We start from the raw sequence: 17866 nt of genomic DNA on the forward strand, positions 1-17866 counted from the left end.
ATATCGCCATTTGGCTGTTATGCCAATTTCAATATTACTTTTTACTTTTTTTAAGTAATGGTATCATTAAGTCAATCACATATTTATATATATACATGCTTATTTCATATTTAGTAACATTGAATAGTCAATAGTTCGTCATTCAACCAATTCAATAAAATTCTTCGTAGGAAACCTAAAAATATCTTCATAATTGAAAACCTTTTATTTTTGGTGTGGAATCTTATGTTAACCAAAATAATATAGACCTGAAATGTTATACAAAATTTTTTCGAGTATTAAGTTTGTTTTTAGTTAAATTATTGGACTTATCTATACAATGGGTTAGACAGAATTTGGATTCTATTTAAATTAATAAAAAATTAATATATTGTTTTGCATTCTGAAAAAGTTTTTCTCTAACCTCTGCTACTGAGTTCTCGGACCGTTCGATTCAATAAGGATATCACTCGCTACTTTATTTGATTTACCTCTTAATCATATATTAAATGTATTGTAAATATTATGTAAGCCGACTAAACTAAAATGCAATGCATTACACATACTATATTCTCGATAACTGGTTACGAGTGCTTATTTTAGGGGACAATCGCAAACTGAATGGAATATGTAGATAATGAATATGGTAAATGAGTCAAGTTATCAGCGACATCGGAACCGAATTGCCGATTACAAGTCCTATGCAAGTAAGTACATTTAGTTGCGCTGCGCTAATAATTGTGTATGCATTATCGATAATATACGATTGAGTATGAGCTGATAACAACAATTCGATACACAACTATGTTAAAACATATTGCTATCTGTCTGAGCTGTTTATTAGCGTCCATTAGGGATTGAGTTTTGCACAACAAACGTATGAATGGGAAATGAATGTGGCCCAATTCGTTTACCTGAAATGCTGTTGAATACAAATTTTCACAAGCTTTGCGGGGTTTTTGGTTATAAATTATTCACAATTTATCATATTTGTTTGGGGTTATGTCAAAGTCTGCATCAAATATAATCCCATTCCTCTTGCTCCCTGCTCAGAAGAAGCCAGTGGCAGTTATAAACACGCAGCGAACTCGGAAGCTATTGAATCCATTCTTTAACTGGTGGCTACCCACTGTGTTGGGAAGCGCGGATAAATTATGGGACGCGGCGGGTGGGTTTATCTCTGGCAACAGCAGCAGAAGCAGCATAGATAGTGTTACAATGATAGAGCCCCGACTTGGGACTGACTGACAGAGAGACAGACAGACAGATAGACCCCAAGGCAGAGCAACTCATGAATTGGCTCTAAATTAATTATTTACGCATTTGAATTGAGGCACTGAGTTGAGAACTGATTTCGAAATGGCTGGCGGACAGACAGACAGATGGAGAGGCAGGCGGGCAGACGGCAGGCGACTTGCCGCGTGCCGCAGCTCACAAAACCCGACGCTGGTCGCTTTGGTCGGTTGGACTTAATTTACCAATCAAAAACTCGTAATTAACCTAATAAGCCTTCGAGACGGGGCTGCGTGTCCCGTCGCGTGCCCCACGCTGCCGTCAACGCATTGTTTGTGCCACACACCATCAGCAACAGCAGCAGCAGCAACAACAAAGTCCCGCTCATAACTGACGCCTGGTCGTGTGAGTTAAATGGATTAAATGACGCAACTCCATTCGATACAAATTATGGCCGCCCATGTTTCTTTCGGTTACAATTGATGGAGATACTTGCAACGGCAAATAGGGGCCGTGATCAGACACATTATATATATATCTTATATACCAACTGTTGCCATGTTTGGAAGCTTTACGCATTGCTCTGCTTATTGAGCAATAAAATTCATTAAACTTACTCGTTTACCACATTTCCTTTTACACTCCAAAACATTTAATGGGGAATTAGCGACGATCATTGAACTGCAGTTACATCGTAGTAACTTCACAGTTTCTTATCGAACATACTTCCATTTTATGTAATGAAAATTTGTATATACAGAAATTGTCACAGTAATATCTAATTTACTATTCAGTAATATAAAGCCAAATTTTACAACATTATTTCAGAAGAAAGAATTGAATTTTATATTATTTGTATATTTTATTTAAGCGCATTTAATAGTAGTGACTTTAATATTAAATTAGCTAAATAACATGTAGTTAGAATAATTCGAGAAGAAACAAATCTACAGTCGAATGTTCTTGACTGTGAGATACTCGCTACCTATTTTCAATAAATTACGGTATTATTATTAAAATATTCCAATTTAATTTTGGTATATCAATATCAATCAACGTTAAAAAGAAACTAAATAATGTAGCATATACCAGATCGTCAATGAAAGCAACTAAGACTCGCTTGTAGCATTTTTCCGATCACTTAGTAAATGGATTTAGAAATAAAAATAATATATTTTCTATTCCTATTCATTAATTTTGCACTTCAGCTATTCCAAAATATCCAAAGTAAACCCAAGTGATTGCCGGATCATCGGAGCTGTCAATTGTGTGCACATTACTTCCGGACTCTGTTTGATTTACAGCACGGCAAAGCAAAGAAAATCAAGGCTCGGCTGCGGCTTCGGCTATTGTTGTGCCTATATTTACATGCCTACTTGGTCATTACATTTAAGCGATGTGAGTATAAAAACAGATTTTCACACAATAAACCGCAGTCGCTGTTAGAGTTAGAGTTACAGTCACAGTCACCGTTAAAGAGAGACAAAGAGAGCGTCGGGCAACCACTAAATAAATCCCTGGCTAAACAGTCGAAAAACAAACACTCTGCGCATGGCACTGCGGCTCTTAGCTAATATTTGCTTAGGACATTCCAAATACTAGACACGCATAAATGTTGTGAGGTTGCAGGATTTCCGCATGCGCAGCAAAGTCCCCTAACGAGGTATAGAGACTCTCTCTCTCTAGTGAAAAGTTACTGCTAATAGCATTAGCATGAAATCACAATTACAGGTCAAATGTGGTAAAGCGGGGAAGTCTGCAGCAACTAAACAGATGTTGAATATTATGTGGTGTTTGTGGTGTGGCATGTGGCAAGTTAACTGATCATTACCAAACAATCAATAAGTGAGCAACAATACGGGAATTAGGTAAATGGAAATGGCTGGAAAACCTGTGTGTGAAACAGTTTTGATTGAAGAAAGGGGAAATTTTGCAAACGTGTGAAAAACTTTGTTGTGAAAATATTTTGATTGCAGTAATATGGGATTAAAAGTTGGAAAATTGTAGGATTTGAATTTGCTCAAGCGAAATTTCTGCTAATGAAGCAGAGCTTAAGATTACATAAAGCTTACGAAATGCATTTGAAAGTATAATAAGGAGGAATTCATAATTGTATTAAGAATCATATGCAAAAATAGATAATTATTTAAAAAGTTCAAATAAATATATATTTTTTTCAAAGCAATATTAATTTTTTTTAAATATGAATTAAGAACTTTAATAGAATCCTGATGCTAGACATAGATACGGTAGGCATTAAAATATAATTAAATGAATATAAATATATTTAATAATTTAGGGTTACTTAAGGTTCAAATATTTACCAAATATTTATATTTTGAAAACAATTTCGAAATTTTCTTAGAAATGAATTTGAAACTACAGTAAATTTCCTTGATATATAATAGTTTTGTAAACATTTTTCTGCATTTAAGATTGCAAATCATTGTGATCAATTGAAATGTGGGCAAAAGAGAAAGGCAAATGCGATAGATGAAAATATTGGCGAAAAAAACAATAATAATTCGGTGAGCGGAAAAATCCGTGACATCATAAATTATCAATAATCACACTTTGTTTTGACAGGATGACGACGACTGTCGCATCTGAACCGCATTGTTGTCTCTATTGACATAGCAGACACACACACACACAGATGTCCATAGTATAGACTATACACATTTATAAGCGAATCCAGGGAGGTAGAAAGAGGGAGAAGGATAGAGAGAGTGACTATTCAATGCTCATTGTGAGCAACAATGATGCTCTGGCAATACTTTAGGACTGCACACGTCCTTGCCAAGGGGGGTCGGAGAGGACAGATGGAGATACATAAATGACAGGATGCGGATGCGAATGCGGATGAGGATGCGAATGGCGCAGAGCTGGAATTCAGTTGATTTTCGTTTCGTTTTATTCCGTGTAGTTATGCCACTTTGTGTAGAAACAATGCTAGTACTCGCATCACATTCAGGGTTGAAGCTATCAAACTCGTTTATTACTGCCAATGCAATTTGTTGACAAACATTCGGGAACACACACACACACACACACACACTGAGAAAGAGAGACAAGAAAACCACATAAGTATTTCTAATATCAATATCCTGTGCGTTTCATTTGTTTGTCCAACTCCGATTTGTCCATTAACGGAAATTGTTGTGAGTCCAACAAAAGAATGCGTATTTAACGTGCTGCCCGAATCATAATTTATTGCCAATAAATTACTTTGGAATATTTTTATAAGCTGCATAAAGAGAAAAGAATAGAACGAAGAACTAAATTAATAAATCGCGGAAATTTCATATATAAAATGTATATTAATTATAAATTAAAGTAAATATATATTAAGTATTCAAATAATGAGTAAAACAAATTGTTGAAAATGTTAAATAATGATATACTCGCACATATGTATATTACTAAATTTATTTCATATATAAACTTGCCTTCCTCTCAATTAAACAGATCAAATGTATAAAATTAAAACACTGAGTGTGAAACAATCTTTAACAGTATAAAGGTAACAAGCAAAAATCAGTATAAAGAAATATATTTAAAATAAATAGGAATAAATTTGTAGATTACTTAGGCAACATATGAGTAAGTAAATGAGTTAGTTATACATGCATAAGATATCCGCCAACATTATTTGCACATTACACAATATTGTGAATATATTTTGAAAAGGGTTGCCGCTACAGGCCATGGGGGATAAAAAGAACGAGGGCAACTCTGTCTCTCGAACATGGCCTGAACTATGCACAGTTGATTAGAGTTCAGGTCGAGTTTTTGTGTTTTTGTTGTTGTTGTTTTTTTTTGTTTGGATGGAGTCACCGAAAACACATTAACAAATCGTGTCTCAAATTAGAGCTCCAACAACAGCAGCTCTGACACCGCCAGCAGCAACAGCAGTAATAGCAGCAACAACAGCAATAACAACGATATCAACAACAACAACAACAAAAGCGACAGGAACGGCAACAAATGTTGTCGCTTTCAGTGCGTTTGTGTAGGTTGACAATTTTGGGAACGGTTTCGGCCGTTAACAAAACATGGCATTTAATAATACGTCTACAATGCCCATACATAAGTGTTATCGCTGACTAAAAAGCTTTTTGTTGCTACCCATTTGTTGTTGCTGTTGCTGTTGCTGCTGTTGTTGTTGCTGTGGTACAAGTATGTATTTGTATCTTGTTGTTATTTCTGTATCTCGAACTCGTTGCTGCCGTTCACAGTGTTAGCCCATTGCCTTTGTTGCTGTTACTGCTGTTGATTGGCCGGCGAAAGGTTGAGAAACAAATGAGGTCGGAACGTTTGCAGTCAAGTTTTTATCAGCGTTATTAATATTGTAGATTCAAAACAAAACACATGCACACACGTGATGCCATTAAATGCCGTGTTTAATGGTTAATACCAATTTCGATTTATGTCCCTCGCTTCCCCTCTCTCAACTTCTCTCCGATAACTATTCAAATTATGGCCATCATCGTAATGATCAAAGTCATGGCGGGATTTCAGCTCCAATTCGAGTTCGAGTCGGAATCTCTTGTGCATGCCATTCAATTATTTGTTTTTATCAAACAATTCTATTTTCTATTTCGCCGTTGATTACACAAACAGTCTGGCCCTAATTGGCAGTTAAGCTCTGATGTTGCTGTTGTCTCTGTGTGTGTATTTGTGTGTGGAGGATAAGCACGATGTTGTCATTGCGACAGCACAAAATAATACTCTCCTGAGATGGGATTATGCTCAACTACAACTACAATATGTGCTTACTATTTAAGCAGTTGAAGGCGGCATTGCTCGTGCTTATTAGGATAAGATTTGTTGTTTGACTTTTGATAAACTGAACTAAATTGTCCTTATATTGGAAATAGGAGAGAAAATATTATGATATTATATTAAAGTATTTAAATGAAGTAGTTTGTGCAATTAAAAAAATACAAAAGTTTCTTTAAAAGATTGCTGTGAAAATAAGTATTTATTTGTGAATATGAAAAAAGCGAAATAAACATTAGAATTCATAGAGATATAGTAAGAGATACGAAGATGTAAGTATGATTTCCAAGCTTTTACAGTTAGGATGCTTTTTAGGATCTACATGATGTACGCGAACGTACAATCTAATTTAATTACATATTTTTTTAAATTTTAAAAAAAACTTTTGAGAATTTTTAGAACTTGTACAGTTTTAGCTTAAACCCAAACCAGATTCAAATACAAATTTTTATTTCTTATATTATTTTGATACAAAATTAATTAAATATCCTTTCTATTTTGCATATATTGTAAATACTCTGAAATGTTTATTTAGGTATTAATTTAATTTTTGTTTTTATTTTCTGTCATTTTAACAGTCAGTCCTTTTATTGTAAAGCTAACTGATTGTCATATTCATAATAATGTTTGTTCGGGCTGACTTGAAAGAATAATCTTTGGCATTCATTTATAAAATATAATAGAAAAGTAAAAATTGTAAAATAAGTTTTCTATATTTTTCTATTTAACTATTTTTCAAACTTATGTAAGGATCTTCGCTGCTGAAAGCTAAGTGTTGAAAATGCTTGCAACTTATAATAATATTTATTATTACAAAAGGCATAATTATATTGTAATGATGGCAAAGCATTCGCCTAATTAATTAAACAACAAAATTATGCAAATGTCGAAAGGCTGCAGCAGATAAATGTGCGTCTTCATTTTTCAATTATATTCGAGTATACGAAGAATGCTGCTTGAAATGAGTATAAGTATGGGTAGGAGTATGAGTGCGAGTATGAGTGGGGGCATGGATATGGTTATGAGTCTGAGTATGAGTATGAGTATGAGTTATGAATACGAGTGGTTGGGGGCGGGAAGAGAGAGGGAGAGTGAGTGCGAGAGGTGCGGCCTGGACAAAACGCTTGAAGTGAGGTGAAGTTGTAATTGAACTACTGGAAACGGCTTCTAACTTTCCAAAGAAAACATCGTTAGAGCCAGAGGCGAAGAGAGTCAGAGAGAAGGCGAGGAGGCAAAGAGGTACAGAGGCACAGAGAGTGAGCTCTCGTCAGTTTTGACTGAATGACGATGACTGAACTGGGGCGCAGAAAGTGACTTGTCATTAAACATGAAACTCTTGCAACGTCAGTTCTCATAATTGTGTTGAGTGCCAGTCGTTGTTGTTGACTCTTAATGTTGTTTTCTTTGCATGCTGATTAGTTGAGCTCGGGGAATGTCCCTGCGCTCCCCTCCTGCTGTCTGCTGTATATTGAAGAGAGGCCCCCGATTGCAGAATGAATATCGTTATACATTCATAACTACATGCGAGAATATGAGTATACTCATCACTTCTCATGTGTGTGTGTGTGTGTGTGTGAAGAGGTCCAAAGCAAGAGCAAGACCATGACTACTTACTATAATCCAAAATGCAGTCAACGTCTTTCTTTCTTTCTTTCTGAATGAAGTATGAGTATGAGTGTGAGTGTATGAGTGAATACACATTGTGTATACGCGCAGCACTTTTGGCTTGCTCGCGAGCGAGTGTTTTGATTAATGATGATACATGAAATTAATTTCAATTCCTACACCGACGAACCTCCGAGCGATTGTTTGCGTTTGAAATGAAAGCCTTTTCACACCGCTTCACATTTTGACCTCAGCTCCAGTGAAGAGACTGCAAAGAAGACGAACTGACTGACTGCAACTGACTGTTAGCTAGCCTCTGCTCTTCTTATTAATACTTCTTTTCATTGCATTGATTCACTCGTTAACTGAAACTGAATTCGAATTTGAATCTGTCTCTGACTTTGACTCTGACTCTGACTTTGACTCCACCTCCGCAACATTCTCCTTTCGTTTTCCTTTCGTATCAGCAATCGTGCATAATGTCATTAGCGCTGCATCATCCTCCTTCCATCCATCCATCGATCCATCGATCCATCCTTCTTCAAGCCATGGCAAGCAAGCACTTAAAGCTGTTGAATAAATCTGAGTAGAATGGCTTTGTTGTGCTTACATTAGCCTCCGTAATGAGCTGATTTTGATTCGAGAATTCCACTTTATGCACAATGTCGTTATGATCATCATTCGTCATCATCATTGTGCTTAGGACTGGCACAGTCATCAAGTTCGTTCGATCTGTTCACCTTCCATTCTGCCCTTTACCCCTTCCCCCCTCTCTCTCTCTGAGGGGTTGTGTACTTTAAACATTAATAAAAATAGCTGCCATGCCACTGCCTCTGCCAGACTCGATGATCTCTTGAAAAACCTGTAGATCTTGTTTCCTGGACGATTAACTTGTGGTGTATACATTCTTGATTATTATCGCTATTATTTTCATTAATTACAAGTTTATATGCTTTAATCGCAAAATGCAAACAGCAACACGCTTTTTATCTTTAAGGCCAAAAAGTGCAGCTGGAATTTATACTATTGATCCTTTTTTATTTACGACAATTCATTTCCCCAAGTTGAATTTTTTATTTAATTATTATTTTTACTTTTTTATTTATTTTTATCAAAAATTGCAGAAATAAAAAGTTTTACTTAGTATTTTAATTTTTATTCATTTCTTTATTTATTCACTTTTTTATTTTTAGTAGTACAAATATGAAATTAAAGACGGTAAATCTTTTTTTCTTTGTGATCTTAAACCTATAAAAAGAAATTTCAAAAGAATTGTTAATGCCGTTTTTATGCCACTGAATTTGCAACGTAGAATTTAATGATTTATTGTTAATATGATTATGCAAAATATATAAAATTTGATAAACAATAAAATGTAATATGAACACATCTTTAGTGCTCAAACATTTAATTTGCAAGCGGCAATAAAATTTATTGCTGCAGCTTGCTGCTTGCATACATAATGGCTCAACATTTTGTATTCCTTTTTATGACTATGAACAACCTCTTTTACTATTGTTCAGTAATACACTTAAAGAGTTAAAGAATTGAATCCGTTATTAAACATGCAGATATTCAATCAATTGTTGAACTGAAAAACAATTTGAATCGATATCTAACTGAATAACACGTTTAAATGACAGTGAATTTATGTTTCATAATAAAAAAATAAAAAGTTGAAAGAATACAAAATAAATTCATTTTATTATGAAGCTTTTTGCATAGTGAATTTCTTACGAATATATTTCTAGTTATTATAAATGCGTTAGATAAAATACTAAACTAGACAACACTTCATCTTTTTCAATTCACTTGAAAAGATTCTCTTCCCTCTTTAATATCAACCAGAATAATAAATGTATCTTTACGCCAAGAAGACTTCCGGTTGGAGTATTATAACTAACTTGAATCTAAACAGCGTCCATCATTCATGAGTATGACAAGCGGCGGCTTACAGTAAATATGGCCAATAAAACTGATACTGAAGTGTAGAAAATGTATGAACAACTGGGATATCTTAAAGCACGTTTTAAATGTGCTTTTCATTCAGATTGCAGGCGGTTGATGGCTGCGGTGGGTAAAGTCCGCGTACTGAACGAAGTCGCCACTTGATGAGAAACGGAAATTATGGCTCAAGATCTTTTTGGTTGCCGTTGCCGTTGCAGTTGCATGTGGCAGGCAGCAGTCAGACAGTGAGTGTGTGAGCCTGCCAGATATATTTAGATACTTATGTAGATACGAATGAATGGCGAGTTGGCTGGAGAGTAAGAGCAGCTGTCCGTGAGTATATAACACAAATTAAAAATGTTAACGTTTTTACAAGCTAACATTGAAAATCGTTTAGCGGCAATTACCATCAAATGTTGGCAACTCTTTGATGTCGACCGATGTTTGGACGCCAGTAATCCCAACTTGGCCTAAACATTTCAAGCATTCCTTTGCCAGTTGCCGCAATGCAACTCGCTCGCTCACTCGCTCACTCGCTCTCTCTCTCTCTCTTTCGCTGTCGCCGGCGTTTTGTGGCAATGTCTCCGGTTGTCCGGGTCTTGGTTGCAAGGCTGATGGGCCATGCGCATGCGCACGCGCACTAAATAAACCAAGCGGCATCTGTTTTGCAAGCGGGAATCGGCAACGACAACAACAGCAACAACAACAAGCAAATACAACTACAACGACAACGACAACAAGTCGGCTCCGGGACTCTTGTGTCGCCAAGAGGCACGACTAATGTGCCGCGATCCACAGTGCAACAGCGTTGCAGTGTTGCACTGCCACTTGCCGCTATGCAAATCGATCTGGCCAAGTGGCCTAGCCTCAACTTAGCCAGCTCTTGGCTCTTGGCTCATGGCTTAGATCTCTGGCCATGCACAACACCCAGAGCGAATGAGTAAATAAGACAAATGATAAAAGGAGGTAATAGCAAAACAGCGCTGACAGTTTCAACAACAGCAAACAGCAAGTGAACAAACGCTGGCTGAGTGTGCGTGACGTCGGTATACCCTGTAAATAAAGAGGAAATACTGCAACAGGTGTAGGAAGGTTTATACAAGCATAAAAAGAAAAAAAGAGGTTTATATAAATGATTTAATTGTATTAGCTTAAAACTTTCGATAATATTTTACTATTTTACAAAAAATATATTTACATGTATAAATAATATTCGAAATTTATCATACGTAAAATTTGCATCTTTCCAAATTATCTAATGTTATGTATTGTTACATGTTTTTTTTAGAGGTATAGGGTTTTTTTTTAATTTTTCATTCTGTATTGGAATATTGACATCAAATTTTATACTAATATACAATAATTTCAAGGCGATATGTTAAGAAGTGTTTCACTTATCAAATATATTTTCAACTTACCAATACAATAATAATAATATACAAAAGCAACATACAGACGAAAAGCCCAAATATTTGAACTTATTAAAGTAGATTGTAAGTAGTAAATTTTACTTCTAAATCTTTTTTTACTTTCTTTGAAATAACAGCAATTTCTTTGCGCACCTATTATATCCTTTCTTTTCCACATTTTACAGGGTATACAGCGGCAGTTGTCGTTGCCGTTGTCGGTATTTGAATACTAGTTTGTATTTGCCTTGGCCAACCAATGAGTCGGAACACAGCAAGCGAGGATTGGCATGATTATAACATTCCCATTGATCCATGGACTGAGGCGGCCATTGATTTCTATTTGTTAAACACAGATGCAGATCCACAACAACATAGAGAGAGAGAGAGAGAGAAAGAGAGAGAGAGAGAGAGAAGAAAGTGAGCTGCTGTCTCTACACATTCTACAGATGTTGCTGAGCTGCAGATGATGATCGCTTGAAAGAGAGAGAAGCTGCTGTTTGTCTGTTTTCCCCCCGTCAACGGCTTCAACTGCTGTTTGTTGTTTGCCAAAAGCAAAGCAAAGTGCGATCTTGGCTAGTTTCCGTCAAAACGAAGCGCAGTAATCCGTTAAATGTGAGCAAACAGGCAAACAGGCAAACAGTGTCGAATGTCATACTCGGACTCGTAATGGAATCTTAAACCATCCATCCATCCATCCATTCGTCCATCCATCCAACCATCCGTCCATGCATCCATCTCGATGGATCGATCGAACGCTTGTTGATGGCGGCTGCGCAAATATTTGAAATGGTGCCAGCTTTTAAAGACGAGCCGCTGATTGGTTGCCCCTACATATAACTGGTCTGGTAATACGAGAACAATGCGACCCATAAATGGTCGAGCGTGAGTACATCGCCAACAACAGCAACAAGTAGGAAAGTTACAGTCGTCGAGTGTGCTCGACTTTGAAATGCTCGCTGTACTGAAAGATTAGTTTTGACTTAAGACACTTATTAAATTAGATGCACCTGAGATCGTTTTTAAAATGTAAATTTAAATTTCTATAGATACTTGGTTTCACACTTAGTTAAGCTGCAATTGCAACGTGTGCTCGACTTTGAGATACTCGCTGTTCAATAATTTTTATACAAATGAGTTTTTAGGCCAAAGAAGGTAAGCTGATATAGATGCACCTAAAGTATATAATAATAATTAATATATTATATTATCTTAAACAATTTTTAAACATAATATCATAATTTACCAAATTAAAATTAAAGATACATTCGTATGAGCTTGACTCTAAGATACTAAGAAGCTCCTAATTTTTACTGTATCTGAAATAATTTCTAAACTCATTAATATCAAATTTCGTTTTTATCAGACATTGGGAATTTGATTATTCTCTTTCTTCTTCTTCTTTAATTATCTAGGACCTCCACAAGTATTGTCAACAAATTTGGTAGTTCAAGCTTTAAGAACCTTTAAGATCAAGTTGTTTTTTTAGACGGACACACAGGCAGACAGATATGGCTTTGTTTACAGGACAGTTTACGCTTATTGAAATTAATTAATAATTATGTTATTTTTAAGATGCTTCTTTTGCCTTTTCTCCTGTCACCAAATTGGCATACCCCTCTTCACTCCGAGTAGCGAGTATAACAATAGACACAAGCTAAGAAGCTGCCACAGTTAGGCAGTTATGCAGTTGTTGTTCTTGGTCCCTCGACAACAAGAGCTATAATAAGCAGGACAAATATTTAGACGGCTTTTGTCGACAACGACGATGACGACGCCTAGTCAAGGCATGTATGCCTTGCCACCAAACTAGTCGAGTACTCGATGTATGGATGGATGTACTCGAAAGTGGATTATCGCACATGTGGCTGCCACTTTTTGCGCACGACAACGACAACTACGACGACGACGACGCTTTAGCTATCGCTATCGCTATCTGGGCATCGGGTAGATGGACGGAGAGACAGAAAGACGGATAGACAGGCAGTTGCTCAACTCAACTCAGCTCAGCTCAACTCTAGGCGATGACAACAAAAGTCTCATTGGTAGTTCGGGCATGTCGACGCAATTAAAAAAACGCCTTCTTTGGCTTTGACTTCTGGATTTGGCATGGAGGCGCAGGTGCGGCATATGTATGCAAGACTCGCAATCCATACGATGCCATATGACGCACAATCCAATGTCCAAGCCGACAAAATGCGGCGCCCAGCTCCCCAACTTCTCCTTCTCCTTCTCTTCGCCTCGCTCTGCCATTTTTAGACGGAGAATGACAATGCGTATGCTCGCACAATAGGCTATGCAAATTTGTGGGACAAACAATCAAAGCAATCGTGCAATCAAACAATCAAGCTACTAAACGCTTGCTGGCCAATGATTAATCGTTCATCCACACACAAATAGCAACAGCTACGCATTTGGCCATGTTCCGAGTATTTAGCACAAATCACATGTACGCACATCACATCCAATCACCTTACGATACACACAGTCACATTGTACTCAGCTGAGCTGAGCTCTTTGCCCTTAAACAGCACCTGCGCCAGGTGTCTATAGTGCCTACTTAGGGAAGCCCTTTTGAGGGAGTGCTGAACAGGTGAGTAACTTATAGTACTCCTTCTTTGGTGTTGTACAACTCGGATGTGAAACTGTTACTTTTTATTAAACATGTTGTAATATTCTCGGAAGTTCTATTATGACTAATGTGCCTGAGTAATGCCATAAAGAAGCCACTGTAATTTCCCAATTATGATTTTATTGTTATTTCGTAAAGAATTTATCTCAAATTTTCTATCTTTTTTATTATTACTGTTTACATTTATTATTATTATTTCGAGTGGATATGATGTGCCATAAGAAAGCAGAATATTTTTTCCCAATTATGATTAAAATGTTTAAACCGTATCTTAAGATACATTAACGAAAACATTGTAACTTTTCAAATTATAGGGCAATGTAAGGAATTAAACTCTTATTTTGAAAGATTTATTCCGAACTAATTGTAATAAATTTAAAAATCAGTTATTTGCTTTAAACATTTATTAATTTTCATACAATATTTATCATATTTATATGGTCAGTATAATTATTAATATGTTTTTACTTTCATAATAAGATCTTATTTAGTGAATAGGTTTTTAAATATATAGTAATTGATCATTAATTTATATTCTAGAGTTCAGACAAAGGCAACTTTAATTTAACATTACATTTTCTTAGCATGCTTTCCTGTATTTACATTTTACTATGCATCTTTTCTACCTAAACATTGTAAAGATAATTCTCTGATAACTCTCTGATAACTAAGAAAAATGCCAATTTATCGCACAAATTCATATGAGGTTGAAATTACATATACTATTTGGGATCTGCTAAGGATAATACTCGCTAATTTCATTACTAATAGAATAATGTTAAATATAAGAATTTCTGAAATGAAAACAAATAAAAATAATTTCAGAAAGCAAACTTCTAACTCCATTACTTGGAATGAATTTGGTTTGCTGTCGGCAACAACCAATTGACAACGGGCTACAATCAGAGATAAAAAGGTGTTATACTAGCCGTCAAAAAAGGGGTTTGATTAGAGGTTTGTCCCGTGTTCGCATTCGTCTTCGTCTTCGTCTGTGACTGCGTCTTCAAAGATCAGTGCGCTTATCAAGAGCAAGAAGAACGTTAAGTTAAACACGCAATTATCGCCTCGACATCGTCAAAGTCAAAGTAAGAGTTGGAGTTGAAGTTGGAGTTGGAGTTGGTGCTGGAGAAGTAAACTGATGTGATGTGATGCGAAGTGAAGTGAAGTCAAGTTAAGTCAGGGGGTCTCTCAGGGTGTCTTTGAATGGCAGGCAGTTCCGCGCCGTTTTGTATGACTTTGTTCCGAGAAAAGACATAAAATTACGGCGTAACAACTGCAACAAGGTGTAATGGAGGCGTAACGCGCGCCAGTCTGCTCCAGCTCCAGCTCCCAGCTCGCAGCTACTGAAAGAGTGGCAACTTGGCAGCGGTAAACATTGTTTGTGGCTCATAGAAATAAAATTGTTAATTGCCAAATGGTTGAGTTGCGTTTGCCGGTTGATTTAGGCACTCGGGATGCCCCAGGTGCTTCAACTGAACTGAACTGAACTGAACTCTTCCCACTTGTGAAATGTCGTGGGAACGGAAAATTCATAGAAGCTAAATTTAATGCGGTTGACAGCAAATGCGTTACGCTAAAAACTGTAGAACAAAAGCTTCAGGAATGCGATCGTCGAATTGACAGTTGGCGACCAAAAGAGAGAGAGAGGAAGCAGAAGGGGGGAAGACCTTTTTTTGTAAAAAGGTTGTATAAATCATTGACGATTGGCACTACTCGCATTTCTTAATGGACACACAAATGCAGTTGCACACGCGGCAAACGCAAGCTGATTCAATGACTCTACTTAAATATTCATTCAAGGGCGAATTAATTTCTAATTCGCATGCAGGACGGCAACGGTTTGAAACGCTCTCTTACCATACAATCCGACATTCACATTAACAATTGAGCTACACATGTTTTCCTCCCAAATCTAAGCAACCACACTGTCATCACGTACGACACCCGAGCAGAGACAGAGACAGGGGCAGGGACAGAAGCAGAGTCAGAGCCTAGGGGCCAAAGTCGAAGCCGGAGACGGAGACAGAGTCAGAGAAAGAGCAACATGCGCATGAGCATAACATTCCATGTTCCCCATTCTTTCTACTCAAAAGGCTATTCAAATCTTGTCTGTCATCTCTAGATCCAAACACATTTTTGATTCTTTTCAACATTTTTTAGATCTTATAATACTTTGTTGCACATGCTCTCAAAGAGGTAGAATCATTTCATTTGCTACCTGATGAAGTCATTAAAATAATAATGAAAATTAATAAATATGAAAATTTCGAATCAAACCCTTAACAAATTATATTTGTTATATATTATATTATTTAATTCAACATATTATAAATAGATTTATGTTATATGTATACAAAAATAAACTTTTATTATTTTTTTCTTTTCCAAAAATGATCAATAATTTATTACAAATTTGAAAAATTGATTGATTACATTTTATTATTTTCTCATTTTAGTTTTCTATTCACAAAGATTCACACTTTTTAATAAAGTATTTTAATACTCCTGAACAGGAAGTAATTTAAATGAAAGAAAAAACTTTAGAAAAACCACATATTCAAGTCAGGGATTTATTTCACCGATAAAACTATATAACAATTTTCGTATCAAGACAAATAGATTCACAATAAAAACTATAAAACAGTTGTGATGCAAATTGTCATAAATTAGCTTTGATTGCAAATAAAAAGATTAATTGATTTATAAAAAATAATGATATGTTCTACGTATGTAGGAGAAGTCGCTTAAAAGTCATAAAAGTTTTATTGAACTATAATAATTGGCAATTAGATTTGATGAGACATGATGTACATTGATGGGAAGACTGTATAAAGAAGACATGTAAATTAATTGCCAAACAGCTTAATGCAAATTATAAACAGCGAATAATTTCTTAATAAAAAATCAAGCTTACTCTAAACTGAATCAAGTTTTTTACTAAATAGGGAATTAAAATAAATTAATTACTTTTTCAAAAAACTTAAACATATTCTCTTTTATCTTCAGCGATGCACAAAATGTTAATCAATTTGGATTTGAAAGCTGCGGAAACATGGATAAGTCAGACTTAAGTATAGTCACGACACGATAAGTAACTTATCCCACATTGACATACATGAACAAGAATAAACAATAATATATGTGAGTCTAGAGGTCTACTTACTTACTTACTTATATAAGGCAATCGTGTTTCTTCCCTGCCGAGAACATCTCACGCCAAAAGCTAATAATGAGCTAAGCAATTATCACTTTAGTTGCGGCTTAAACATGTAGAGTGCACACGTATAACATGTTCAGATTTCAAATTCACTGAGTTTCACATAGCTGAAGAAGTATTGCTATCTATTTGGCACAGGCGATATGCATAGAATATACATAGACTATGCTATATAAGTACGATTTTTGCTAACGGTGTGATACTCAGTTTCGTGTAGACAATCTGCTCTTCTTCTTTGCAACCGCCGCCGCTTTTTAGAGTAGTTCGTCTGATTATGAGTCACAGAGCTTTAGTCAGAGTGCGGGTCGCGTGCATAGACGCTACAATGAATAAAGAAATAGCGAAACAGCGACATTGCCTCCAACTGTGTAGACTTCCAGTACAAATGCAAATACCATTGAGAAGAATTCTGTATGTATCTGGCGTTTACATACCCTAGAAAACCTAATCATAACTATGGATGCATAATAAAATGTGGTATTATATGTAGGTGTAGATAAGCTAAATAGAAGAGCCTCGTGCTAATAAGTAGGAAGTGCAGAGCTTGGAAATGTTCAGAAACGCTTGCTGATAAATTAAAAAAAAAAAAAAAAACTAATGTTGTAATATGATGATTTGATAATATATAGAGTAAGAAAAGAATATAATAAAATACGGAACTTATTATTATATTATATGGATCAAAAGAACGATAAGGATTGGTAGGTTTTTAAAGAAGAGTGTAAAGTAAATAAAATAATCCAAAGAATACATTTTTTTGTTATATTACAATAACGATATTTTATTTTATTTTTTCAGTAAATTTAAATTTATATTTTGCTGTGCTAACTTGCATAAATATTTCGCCTATTCTTCACACAATTGCTTGAAAGTGAGTGTATAAAGATCTCGGTTATCATTTCATAAACAAACTTGTTTATTGCTTTTGCTTAGCACAAGCTTCAAGCTCTCCACCAAGCGAATGGTGTAAATGGCTGTGCTGGCATCTCTCCCACTGTGCTGCTTCTTCTTCTTCTGCTGCTTCTGCTTCTCTTCAGCTTTGCTTGCATTCATTTTCTGCTGCAT

At 35.8% G+C, this 17866-nt stretch overlaps 1 long non-coding RNA gene across 2 annotated transcripts; it reads left to right on the forward strand.

Moving 5' to 3' along the window:
* Positions 1 to 359: 359 nt before the first annotated feature.
* On the forward strand, positions 360 to 3190 carry LOC127565508 (uncharacterized). 2 transcript variants are annotated; one of them, XR_007954816.1, is made up of 4 exons: positions 360 to 506; positions 583 to 686; positions 2421 to 2875; positions 2944 to 3190. It is a non-coding gene; the product is annotated as an uncharacterized LOC127565508 (long non-coding RNA). The 2 variants fall into 2 exon arrangements; XR_007954815.1 differs by having other exon boundaries at positions 2421 to 3190.
* The last annotated feature ends 14676 nt before the right edge of the window (positions 3191 to 17866 follow it).

This window comes from Drosophila albomicans, chromosome 3 (assembly GCF_009650485.2).
Source record: "Drosophila albomicans strain 15112-1751.03 chromosome 3, ASM965048v2, whole genome shotgun sequence".
In the NCBI taxonomy this organism is placed as follows: domain Eukaryota; kingdom Metazoa; phylum Arthropoda; class Insecta; order Diptera; family Drosophilidae; genus Drosophila; species Drosophila albomicans.